This window comes from Bubalus kerabau, chromosome X (genome assembly GCF_029407905.1).
Source record: "Bubalus kerabau isolate K-KA32 ecotype Philippines breed swamp buffalo chromosome X, PCC_UOA_SB_1v2, whole genome shotgun sequence".
Lineage (NCBI taxonomy): Eukaryota > Metazoa > Chordata > Mammalia > Artiodactyla > Bovidae > Bubalus > Bubalus kerabau.
In genome coordinates, this window is record NC_073647.1 from 43,070,531 (window position 1) to 43,082,712 (window position 12,182).

General features: G+C 44.6%; 1 protein-coding gene across 1 annotated transcript in view; it reads left to right on the forward strand.

The window, feature by feature from the left end:
- Positions 1-12,182, forward strand: part of LOC129639966 (spidroin-1-like) — a 198,485-nt gene that overhangs the window by 165,531 nt on the left and 20,772 nt on the right. The window lies entirely within an intron of this gene.

Below are 12,182 nucleotides of genomic sequence, written 5' to 3' on the forward strand. Positions count from 1 at the left end.
TAGGACAAGAGCTGGAGGCTTGGGGAGGAAGCTGGCAGTCGTGGCTGCTTCGCGTGTCAGCTGGGATCTGACACATGTGCCTCAGTCAGGTACAGAAAAACATGGATTCTAGTTCTAGGCTTTCAAGTGGGTGATTGCAAACCTGTAGCTCCTTCCCCATTGCTCTCCAGGAACCTGAAGGTGTACAGAGAAATAGTGACTGTTTCCTGAGGCTCCAATGAGGAAGCTGGTCTGGTTTGAAGTTCTTACACAAAGAGAGAAATTAAACTGCACTGAGTTAATCGAATTAATTGGTTTTTGAAATGATGCCATTACAAGAAATCAGGACTGTGCCCCACATCTTAGATGAGAATGATGGCAGTGTGTTTACAGCAAAAGACAGGAAGTCAGGCTTGACGTGGGAATGGCTGTGGCTCCGTGGTACCAGCTCACAGTGCTGACTTCTCAGGAAAAGCAGTAAAGTCGTGGTGTAAACAGAGCAGTAAATCATGACTCTGTCTTTCCCGTTCTCCCCTCAACTGTTAAATTGATTGTTCATCCTGATGGTTAGGACTGCAGATGCTCTGTTGGTTTTCCTGCCTTAGGAAGAATTTAAATAATAGCTCTTCTAATTCACTTAAATCTTAATACACACAGTGAAGAAGGGCTAGAGAAATGTGAGTCTATATAAATCCTTATCAGACCAAAAATATGTTGTTTACAGGACCCCACCCACCCCAGTCTCCTTCCTAGAGTCCAAAATAAACAAAGACATTTAAATATCATAGCTTCTGGCCTTGGAATCAGAATGATAACACACAGGCAACTCCTACCTCATGGCTGGGAGCTCATGTATTAAAGAAAGGTTTCACCTCTAGAATTAAGTGCTTTAGAAATGAGTACCTGTTTGTCCTCAATTAAATGATCTGCTTTTCTGTCAGGGTGTCCCCAGTTTTATCTGGAACCAGGTCACAGGGTTTCCTTGTCACACTTCGTGATGACACCTGGCTTTGCTTCTTCCCAAGTGACCCAGCCCCTTTTGTCGGGGTGGGTGTGTGTGACATGGCCCTCATCTCTGCCTGAGCACAGAGGGGGTGATTCGGTCAGGAAACACGTAGGTGAAGCATGAGATCAGATATGCAGAGCAGCTTCTGTGTGTGGAAAGAAATGTCTGAATACCCAGAGTGTTGCATGTCAGAACACAGACAGCATCGTGTGCACAGATGTCTGCCTACCCGCCACCCCCACCCCCCAGACACACACCCCACCCACCCGGGGCCAGGGGACTAGCAGCTCAGAGGGAGCCCGCAGGCATCTTTCCAGCTGGTACCTGGGGACAGGACTTGGGGTTGTGTGTCCTGTCCTCATGTCCTTCCTGTGTTTCAGCGCTGAGGGGCATGGCCAAGACTCATGACCTTATCTATTTGCTGTGTCTGGAATCGCACGGGGACCGGAGGGAGGGAGGCCCCACGTGGTCTATTATGACTCACAGTCTGGTCATAGGACTCGCAGTCTGGCGGTTCTACGTCTGTGATTGGAGGCACCTAGGCCAGGTGTTTCTGGTGGGGCCACAGTCCAGGGTTCAAACCACATGGTCCAGGAAGATGCCTGTGTGGCATCCACACAGATGGTGGTGGACCTGGTGGACCTGGAGGGGTGGTGCCCTGCAGCTTTGCAGGGTCTCCGGGTCACATACATTTGGCCTTTCAAGCTCCTGTTCACACACATTTCTCACAAATGGGTAGGAAGGTCCAGTGTCATCTGGGAGAGAACTCTAGGGCATCTACTCTGCCTGCCATACAGGGCCTCTGCCACATGGACGCACACACAGGCGCATGCACACACCTGCATATACATATATATGTATATACACCCACATATGCGCACACACATCCCCCACATATATACACACACATGTGCATGCACACACACAAACATTTGCACACACATGCACATGCCCCCACATGCACACATACCCGCACATACAGAGACAGTTGGGTGTGCACAGTCAGGGCTCAGAGGATGGGAACCCTTAGTAAGTCAGTGTGTAAATTGCTTCTCCTTTCTCCTTGGATTTCTCAGCAGGAGTCAGATGTCAGTGTAGTTCAGGCTCAGGGTGGTCTCAGCAAAGCCTGTCTCCCTGGGCTGGGAATATCCACCCTCCAAACTCTTGGCTCCTCTGACAGTCTCCTTTTCCCCCGTCCACTCAGGTCACCCCAGAGGCTGAGCCAGAGCCCACTTTAGTGCAGTTATTTATGGAGTCCCTCCTTATGCACCACCTCGAAGATGGCAAGGGTTTTGCTCTTTTGTTCATGACTGTGTTTCCAGGACCAGGGACAGTGCCTGGTATCTAGCCATCTGTCTGTCAATATTTACAGAATGAATGAATCAGTGCATTTGTTTCCAGAGTCTAGAGTTCTTGGTATCTAGGAACCCAGCCCTAAGCCTCTGCTTCCCTGGACCTCCACGAGAGCCAACGTCGCAGGACAGTTGATCACTCACACCTGTCTCTCCTCTGGGGACAGAAGCTCAGGGCGGGGTAATAGGTCCTGGGAGTTTGCTACTTTAGATTTACTGGGTATTAACCCACTCCAGTGCTCTTGCCTGGAGAATCCCAGGGACAGAGGAGCCTGGTGGGCTGCCGTCTATGGGGTCGCACAGAGTCGGACACTACTGAAGCGACTTAGCAGCAGCAGCAGCAGCAGGGGATTATGAGTAATTGAAGAGATCAGAATGTTGTATGCTTTCCTTACAACTTTAGGGATTTTATTGAAGCCTAAGATACTGAAGGAAGGTCAGGAAATCTTCACTTGCTGTTTGCTTATCAGTGGGCTTTGCATTTAAATTGAGACTTCACTCCATTAAATAGGAATTAATATGTAGTTAACTTCAGGTGGCCCAAATATTCCAAGTTGATGAGATATTGAGTTCTGTAACTAGACATGTATGTATTAAGTTCCCTATGCCTATGCATAATGCATATCCCCATTTTGGTGGAACAATTGGTATTTCGTTTGGATGGATGGAACATAAGTGGTGAAATGTATGAATGTGAAAGTTCGTATACTGTGTATACTCAGCACACACTGACTAATGATAACATGACTATTATTTTGAAGGATAATATTATTCCTTTGAATGTCAGAGTGAGCTAGATTTAGAAATCTCAATCTCATAGCTAGTCCTAACCTCAAGATTTTTCCTAGTGCTCTGTAAATATCAGCTAAGAATTGTGTTATATACAGGCTTTCTTGTTAACAAGCCCAAGACACACGGGTACCATGTAGGTGGTCATGCTCTTAACCCCTGTGTTGTCTGACCGTGCCCAGGACAGAACACTGTTCTCAGTATTGCAAGCACAGAGGGAAGCCTAATCACTGAATAAATACTTGTTGGCTGATAGGTTACCAGGCCCTGGGCACAAGGGACTGAAGAGATGATATGGGTTTGTTGAGGGGAGATATTTTAATTTGCTTCAGTGCAGATTGATGACATATGTGGATATTATATAGAAAATACATCTTAGAATGATTATTTATTTCTTTCAACAAATGTTAATTGAAAGACTTCCCTTCACAAAACACTATGTTTGGGTTTGTGGAGGATAAGAATGAGAAGAAAGCATGGTTCTTCACTGGCATGGTCTCCCAAGCATGCTGGCTCTTGTGTGTTTTATTGAAGGGTAGTTTTGTCAAAGAAGCTGTCTTTGGAAGCCACGGACTTATTCCAGTGAGGTTGTCATTTCTTTATACGTATCTCAGATTAATCCTCTGCAGTCTCCTTTGGACTTTGCCTTAAGTAGGTTCAATGGTGGGCTTCCCAGGTGGCTCAGTAGTAAAGAATCTGCCTGCCAATGCAGGAGACATGGGTTCAGTCCCTGGGTGGGGAAGATCCCCTGGAGGAGGGCATGGCAACCCACTCCAGTATGCTTGCCTGAGAAATCCCACAGACTGAGGAGCCTGGCGGGCTATAGCCCACAGGGACACAAAGAGTTGCACACAACCGAAGTGACTTACCATGCACACATGCAGGCTCCATGGTGGCAGGTCACTGTCCTTTTAACGTGGGTCTGATGTGATAGTATTTGGAGTCAACTTTGATGGGGAAAAAACTGGTGATGAATTAGTTACGTCAATTTTAGAAAAGAAACAACAGATAAAACCCAGAGTATAAAACAGTGTCTGAAGGTCATGCCTCATGATCAACGAGGAGGTGTAAGATTTATTGGAATGAGAGCACCGTGGATGATATACATGAGTGACAAAAAATGGAACATCTTTCTGAGATGGGTTCATGTGGATGTGTGGATGTATGAGACTAAAACATCAGGCAAAGTGAGATGGGGAACCAGGAAGCAGCATCCTGAAGGAGGTACTGATTAGCTCAATCTCCCTGAAATCTTGACCACAGCCATCTGGCCGCGCCCACTTGGCCCAGACCAGAGAGTCAGGTGGAGTGTCTTCAGAGGCCTAGGGACAGGGTGCTAAGAGGGGTCAGTTTCCTATGTGTCAGGAGCTGCGGTGAGTGCTCCCTATACACAACCTTGTTTAATTAGTGGATGGAAAAATGATTGATTGAAATGGCAAAAAATGATTGATTGAAATGGCATGAACCTCCCTCCATTCTGGAATGAAAAAACCCACTGGGTTATCAATCCACTTAACCAACTAGGAACCTGCATGGTGAGGGGATGGTGTGACTGCACTCTGCTCCTGCCATGGAGATTGGTGAAACTCAGTCACTTTTAGGACAGTCTAGACTCCTGACCAGTTCCTGTCCCACCTCACCAGCCTTTCCACCAGTCAGGGAGCACTTCCCCCATAAGGCTGGGATTCACCATCAGGTTCCACACACCTGATCATACTTTCTTAGATTTTGGTTCTGTAGATGTTCAGAGTCCCGAATCCTTTTCAGTTGGTTTCAGTTGATGTAAAACAGAGAGTTTTACATCCTTGTATGCAAGGACAGCTCTCACTTTATCAGTAAAGTGTCCGGGGTCTGGGGTGAGAGCCACAATCTGGTGTGGGATGTGGACTTTGCTGTAAATCACTTCTGTCTCCTTGCTCAGTCCTGCCAGCATCTTGTCTTAGTTCTCATGCCCTCCTGTGGGCTGGGGTGGGTAAGAGGGCCTTCTCCATTCTTTTCTTTTTTGGCGGGGAGAGTCATTTATTTATTGGGGGATGTTTGAGAAGGAGTTCTCTAAATGTCAAGACTACAGTGCTTTTGGGGCAATACTAGCCATTGACCTGCAGCGAAGATATCTTAGAAGCATCATCATCTAATCAGTTCACAGGTAAAATGTTGTGTCTCTCTGTCTCTCTCTCACACACACACACACACACACACAAGCTGAAGGACCAGAGATATGGGTCGTCTATGGTGGGTAATTATTTCTAACAGCAAAAATGTTGTTTGGTTCAGGGACCCTCACTCACTGGAAGCCTTCTCTGAGACTGAAGGACTCATAGGTGGGTACAGAGCCCTGGGGGGTGGAGGGGGACGGAAGGGTATTGGGTACCTGGGTGGGTCTTCCTAGGTCTCCCTGTTCAGTCACAGAAGCCAGGTCCTTCTGAAGCAGGTGAAGCTCACATGAGGATCCAGACCTGGCTGAGGTGGTCAGGTTGCCGAAGGAAACCAAAAGGACCAAACTTACAGGATATGGCTTCCAAATATTTTTCAACATGTGGTTTTTGTGGAGATTTTCTCCTTTTGTTAAAGGGGTGGGTTTCTAAAGTATCTTCTTTTTTCTACATAATTTTTCTGAGTTATTTTGAGCAAGGTAGCAATTTCCCCGCTGTGTTTGCCTATGTTTACAATGACTCAAAAGTCATTAAGAAGGTCTTTTTCTCATAATTTAGATCTCTTTCAACATTTGGGAGGAGGATAGAGTTAGAAGAGGGAGGTCAAGGAGAGGCTTCATTATACTTTGAGGACAAAGGTGAGCAATTTAGCAGGTCAGGTCATTTTTGTAAACTGTTGACAAAGTTATTCAAAGATAATAGGGAAAAATATTTTATTCTCTTCAGCTCTGAACAGGGTCCAAGTTTAAGAGGAAATTGTAATCATCATAGGATAGTGTGTGTGTGTGTGTGTGTGTGTGTGTGCACGCACGCGTGTGCGCGCGCACGTGTAATCACCGGAAGGCCTCACCCTCATGTTCTGACCCAGGAAACACTTTACCAGAATCACTGAAGGCTCCTGAGAAAAGAAAAATGATGCTGCATTTGCTGACGTGAAGCAGTAGAGCAGTCTGTAACTTGTAAAGCTGTGTTTAGATGTCAGAGAGGAAATAGTAGCAGATATTTTAAACTGCTGGCATCTGGTTTTTGTTAAAAACACTGTTACTCTTTATACCATTAAGCTTATGATTACTGTGGTTTATTATGTCATCATAAAGCAAAAGGCAAGGAAATATTTCATTGAGCAAATTATTTGGGGGTAAGTGCTTTATTATCAATATCAGCTCAACAAAACAGAATGCTACCAAAATGATGAGATGCTTTCTTCTTGAATTTTTGAGTAAATTAATGGTAAGACTTTTAGGTTATTTTATCTGTTCTTTTTTGGGAGTGGTTATTTTGAATTTGGCAAACAGCATTCAGTGACATAGAACTTTCAGACAACACATATAATTCTCATCTCAGGAAACACGGGGTCATATTATTATATGAGTCATTTTCAGAAGTCCTGAACTTTGCACTTTATTTGGCTGTGATCAACCAAATCTGCAGTGTGAGCTTACCTGTGATTTAGGTGCTGTTCATCATGACAAGGTCGGGGGTCGGGGGTGCTGAATTGGATGTCAGTTTGCTGATTCAAGCTGGAAATGACTCTTCTTTTGTTTATTCACTTGATGGACATACACTGGTGCCCTGTACCAGCACTGTCCTGGGCATTTGAACACTTAGAAATAGCACAGGACGTACATTAACAACACGGGTCCTGGGCAGCAGGTTCCTTCAGTTCCCAGGGTCCTGGTTTATCCCCCCATGCTGAGTCCACATGCTAGTCCTAGACAGAACACTAAGTCATCTGCCATGGAGTCAAGTTCATGGATACCGCATCCCGTGCTTGTGCTGAATAAATGGTTAAAGGGCTCAGAGGAGGAGGTCATCCCTTTTACTTGAAAAATGTATCTTCCCTTTGAAAGGATTCAGCTGATTCGATTTGCTTCTGTGTATATCTGGAGTACATTTACTTCAGTTTTGAAGCTGATTTACTTCACAGTCTGGATGAGACTAATTTTTGATGGATTGTCTTGTTAGAGTCTAAGCTTTGCTTTGCATATAACTATTTCTCTTAAACAGACCCATGTATGTTTGCATGCTGCCGCTGCTTCAGTCGTGTCCGACTCTGTGCAGCCCCATAGACAGCAGCTCACCAGGCTCCTCTGTCCCTGGGATTCACCAGGCAAGAACACTGGAGTGGGTTGCCATTTCCTTCTCCAATGCATGAAAGTGAAAAGTGAAAGTGAAGTCACTCAGTCGTGTCCGACTCTTATAGATTCATACAAAAGAACCCTTTCAGATGAAGACTTACATTTAACTTTCAAGCAGTGCTAATTACTAATTGAAAGAACCACTAGGTAACACATGCAAGGCTTGTGTCTGCCAGGCGGCTCTTCCAAGCTTTCTATACCTCATTGAGTCCTCTCAACACCCCATGAGATAGGAATCCATACTATTTATGTTTTACAGAAAAGGAAGCTGAGAAACACACAGAGGTTCATGAATAATTCCTGAAATTAACGTTTTAAAAAATTGGTCCAATAAGTGAAAGCTTCTAATATAAATAATTCAGTTACTGACCAAGGCATTTCCCACATTCTACTGGTTTCATTATAAAATTAATACAGAGTGAAAATAAGTGGAGAGATTTTTGCATATAATCTAGCCGCCTTGTGACAATGTAAGTGGATGGTTATTGCACTGCAAACATCATTTAGCATATTCTCTCAGCATTAAGCAGAGAAGAGGATCCCAAGGCTTTTTTTTTTCTGAATGCTTAAAAGTTATTCATTTATTCTGAGTTAACTAAAAGACCATTCCCATTTCTTTATCTCTTTCTATAGATTATGTTGTTTATAGACATCTAAGGGCGGGTCACTAAGAGCCTCTGACAAAGGGTCCTGGACAAAAGAGTGTGTCAAACCTGAATTCTGACCCCTGTTTTGCTGACCAAGAGAAAAAATACTCCAGTACAGGATCATGTGCTTCCAGGGGAAGGGGTCCCATGGGCAGGCAGCAGCAGTGGCCCTGCAGGGAAAAGGAGAGAGCACAGAAAATACATGTTTTACAGCAACACACAGGCTCCTGAAGATGAGTCCTGTTTGTTTACTCAACACAATCCCATCAAATCCACTGCTGACCCCCCAGCATCCTTGAGATGGGCCCTGAGTGACCCCCAGGCAGTGGTTAACCTGTAAGTTCCTGCTTCACCTCCCCAGAGAGACCCAGCCACCCCGAGGCCACAGAGATCCATCACTGCTTCATCTCAATGGAGATGCAGAGGCGAGTGGAGGAAGGGCTAATGGCCAGGCTGGGTCTGGAGAGCACAGCGATGGGCACTGTAGCCGCAGGACCAGGTCTTCCAGCCCCAGGTGCCGTACCGCTCTGCTTTTCCTCTGATTCTCAATTTCTTCCTTGAGGACTGTGCAGTAGGTGAGGATTAATCATCTCTTTGCCGCCAGGCTCATTCCATGGCCAGCTTATTGGAAAGGTGTGATCGTGTATGCCAGCTGTGCTGGCTGCTTGTTCATGAAGGTGAGAGCGGAGCAAACACTTGTCCATCAGACGAGCTGACAACGTGATGGGGGCTGGAGGGCTGCGTCTGTCTGTAGATAGCTGGGATGGCTCTGTCATTCAGCCAGATGGTGCTCATCAAATATTCAGCAGCCAGGGCATTTACAAAGGCCTGTCGTGGGCCCCGCACAAGCAAAAGGGAGCCAGAGGCCAGGCTTCTGGACGTGGGGCTGGGCTTGGATTTTTGTTTGGAAATGAGGCACTGGCTTGTTGCATTGAAGGAAACGGGTGGGGGTAGTTACCTGGGGAATTAAACATATTTGTGGTCCAGAATTTTGCTATTGTTTGGACCCTGTGTGTAATGCTCCGACTAGAGTCTCAATTAACAAGTCAGGCTGTATTAATTCTGGGGACACCTGTCGCAGGAAGATAGACCTACACTGAGTGGGGGGCCAGATGAAGTGTCGATTCACTCATTAATTCACTCAGTAGTCTGACAAATATTGGTGAGGCATTTACTCTTTATAAATGACATGTTGAGAACTGGCAATACCACAGAGAACAAAGGTAAACATAGCTCCAAAATCCAGAAATTTATCTCCAGTTGGTAATACAAAAGGATGTTTAATTTTTTAGAATAGGTTGATCCACACCATTGGCAGGATCTGTGTCTGTGAATTCACCTACCTGCTAAAATTCATTTGTGACCCCCAAGTGACACTCTCAGTGCTTTCATGGTCATTGTTGGACCCTTGAGGAGGGGCAGGAAATTGGAGTTACCAGCTGTGCATGTGTGGCTGAGGAATGTCAAGACCAGGCTCTCCTTCAGGGTTCAGTTCAGACGGTGAACAGGGCAATAGTTAGTGCCACACATACCACATTTTGTTCTTTGTGTTGGTGATATTGCTGCCTAAAATGTCCTGAAGTGCACTGCACTTCCTGAGCACAGGAAGGTTGGACATAGGATTCTGCAGTCCCACTCCTGGACATATATTTGGAGAAAACTCTTATTCGGAAAGATACATGCACCCCAATGTTCATAGCAGCACTGTTGACAGTAGCCAGGACGTGGAAGCAACCATAATGTCCATTGACAGATGAATGGATAAAGAAGATGTGGTATGTATACATAGTGTAATATTACTCAGCCATAAAAAACAATGAAATAATGCCATTTTCAGCACCATGGATGGACCTAGAGATTACCATACTAAATGAAGTAAGTCAGACAAAGATAAATATCATCTGATATCACTTACGTGTAGAATTGAAAGAAATGATACAAATGAACTTATTTATAAAACAAAAAAAGACTCACAGACATTGGGAAAAAAAACTATGGTTACCATGGGATAGGGATCAAGGAGGGATAAATTACGAGTTTGGGATTAGTAGATAAAAGCTGCTATATATAAAACAGATGAACAACAAAGACCTACTGTATAGCACAGGGAAATTTATTTAATATCTTGGGATAACCTATAATAGAAAATAATAGAATATAATAGAATATACTAGAAATAATATAAAAATATGATATATCAATATTTATATTGATACATATGGCAGAATGTGAGGAGGAACTATAGAGCCTCTTGATGAAAGTGAGAGAGGAGAGTGAAAAAGTTGACTCAAAGCTCAGCATTCAGAAAACTAAGATCATGGCATCAGTCCCATCACTTCATGGCAAATAGATGGGGAAACAGTGGAAACAGTGACAGACTTTATTTTTGGGGGCTCTAAAATCACTGCAGATGGTGACTGCAACCATGAAATTAAAAGACGCTTACTCCTTGGAAGGAAAGTTATGACCAACCTAGACAGCATATTAAAAACCAGAGACGTTACTTTGCCAACAAAGGTCCATCTAATGAAGGTGATGGTTTTTCCAGTCATCATGTATGGATGTGAGAGTTGGACTATAAAGAAAGCTGAGCACTGAAGTATTGATGCTTTTGAACTGTGATATCGGAGAAGACTTTTGAAAGTCCCTTGGACTGCAAGGAGATCCAACCAGTTCATCCTAAAGGAAATCATTCCTGAGTGTTCATTGGAAGGACTGATGTTGAAGCTGAAACTCTAATACTTTGGCCCCCTGATGCAAAGAACTGACTCATTTGAAAAGACCCTGATGCTGGGAAAGATTGAAGGTGGGAGGAGAAGGTGACGACAGAGGATGAGATGGTTGCATGGCATCACCAACTCAATGGACATGAGTTTGGGTAAACCCTGGGAGTTGGTGATGGACAGGGAGGCCTGGCGTGCCGCAGCCCATGGGGTTGCAAAGTGTCAGACATGACTGAGTGACTGAACTGAACTGATATCTGAATTCAATTTCTTTTAATGAAACAAAAAGGAGGCTGGGATGTGCCTTGTGGGGAAAATGCATTTATCAGAGAGAGTACATTCAAGCAGAAGTCACAGCGCTGTTGGCCGTGAGTTCAGTGTTGATAAATGTGCAATAGGTATTGAGTAATGTGTCTCTAAACAGGTTACATATTGATTGGTTGATGAAAATGTTGTAACCAGTGGCTTCTGGGATCCTACTGTGTTTCCCCAAGGGCCATTGTTCAGTATTATCTACTCAGTGTTCAGGGCATCATCACTGAGCATCACTGCCACAAGCAACAAGAGGTGTGTGTGTGTGTGTGTGTGTGTGTGTGTGTGTGCATGCACACTCAGTCATATAATCGTGTACAACTCTTTGCGACCCCATAGACTGTAGCCCACCAGTCTCCTCTGTCCATGGGATTTCCCAGGCAAGAATACTGGAGTGTATTGCCATTTCCTACACAGGGAATCTTTCAACCCAGGGATTGAACCCATGTCTCTTGCATTTCCTCCATTGGCAGGTGGATTCTTTACCACTAGTGCCACTTGGGAAGCCCTGATGAGAGTTAAATGCATATGTTTTGCACTGGAATGTGAGGCTCAGGGTTGACCTGAATGATCACAGATGAGGACTCTCAGGGGCTGTGGTTGGTTACAGGATGCCCAGCAATGCCTTCCTCCTTAAGGACTGAGTCTCTCCTGGAGAGATCATAGATATGTGAACAGGGGTCACCATCTGCCAGGAGCTCAGAATATGGCCCCGCCACCAGGACAGTGGGACCTGGTTGGAATGAGGAGGAGACACTCTTTCTGTTCAGCTTCAGGTTATAACTTTTTTAAAATTAATTTTTATTGGCGTATAGTTGCTTTACAGTGTTGTGTTAGTTTCTGTTGTACAGCAAAGTGAGTCAGCTGTATGTATGCATATTTCCCTTCTTTTTTGGATTCCCTTCCCATTTCGGGGACCTCAGAGCATTGAGTATAGTTCCCCTTGCTACAAGCAAGTTATAATTTTTGATGCAGCTGAATTTTGCACAGTGTCAATATAGATGTTGAGTGCAGAGATGTTACTGTGTCAAGAATTACATGAAGATGTAACAAGTAGATGAATTCCTTATAGGCTGTTTCACT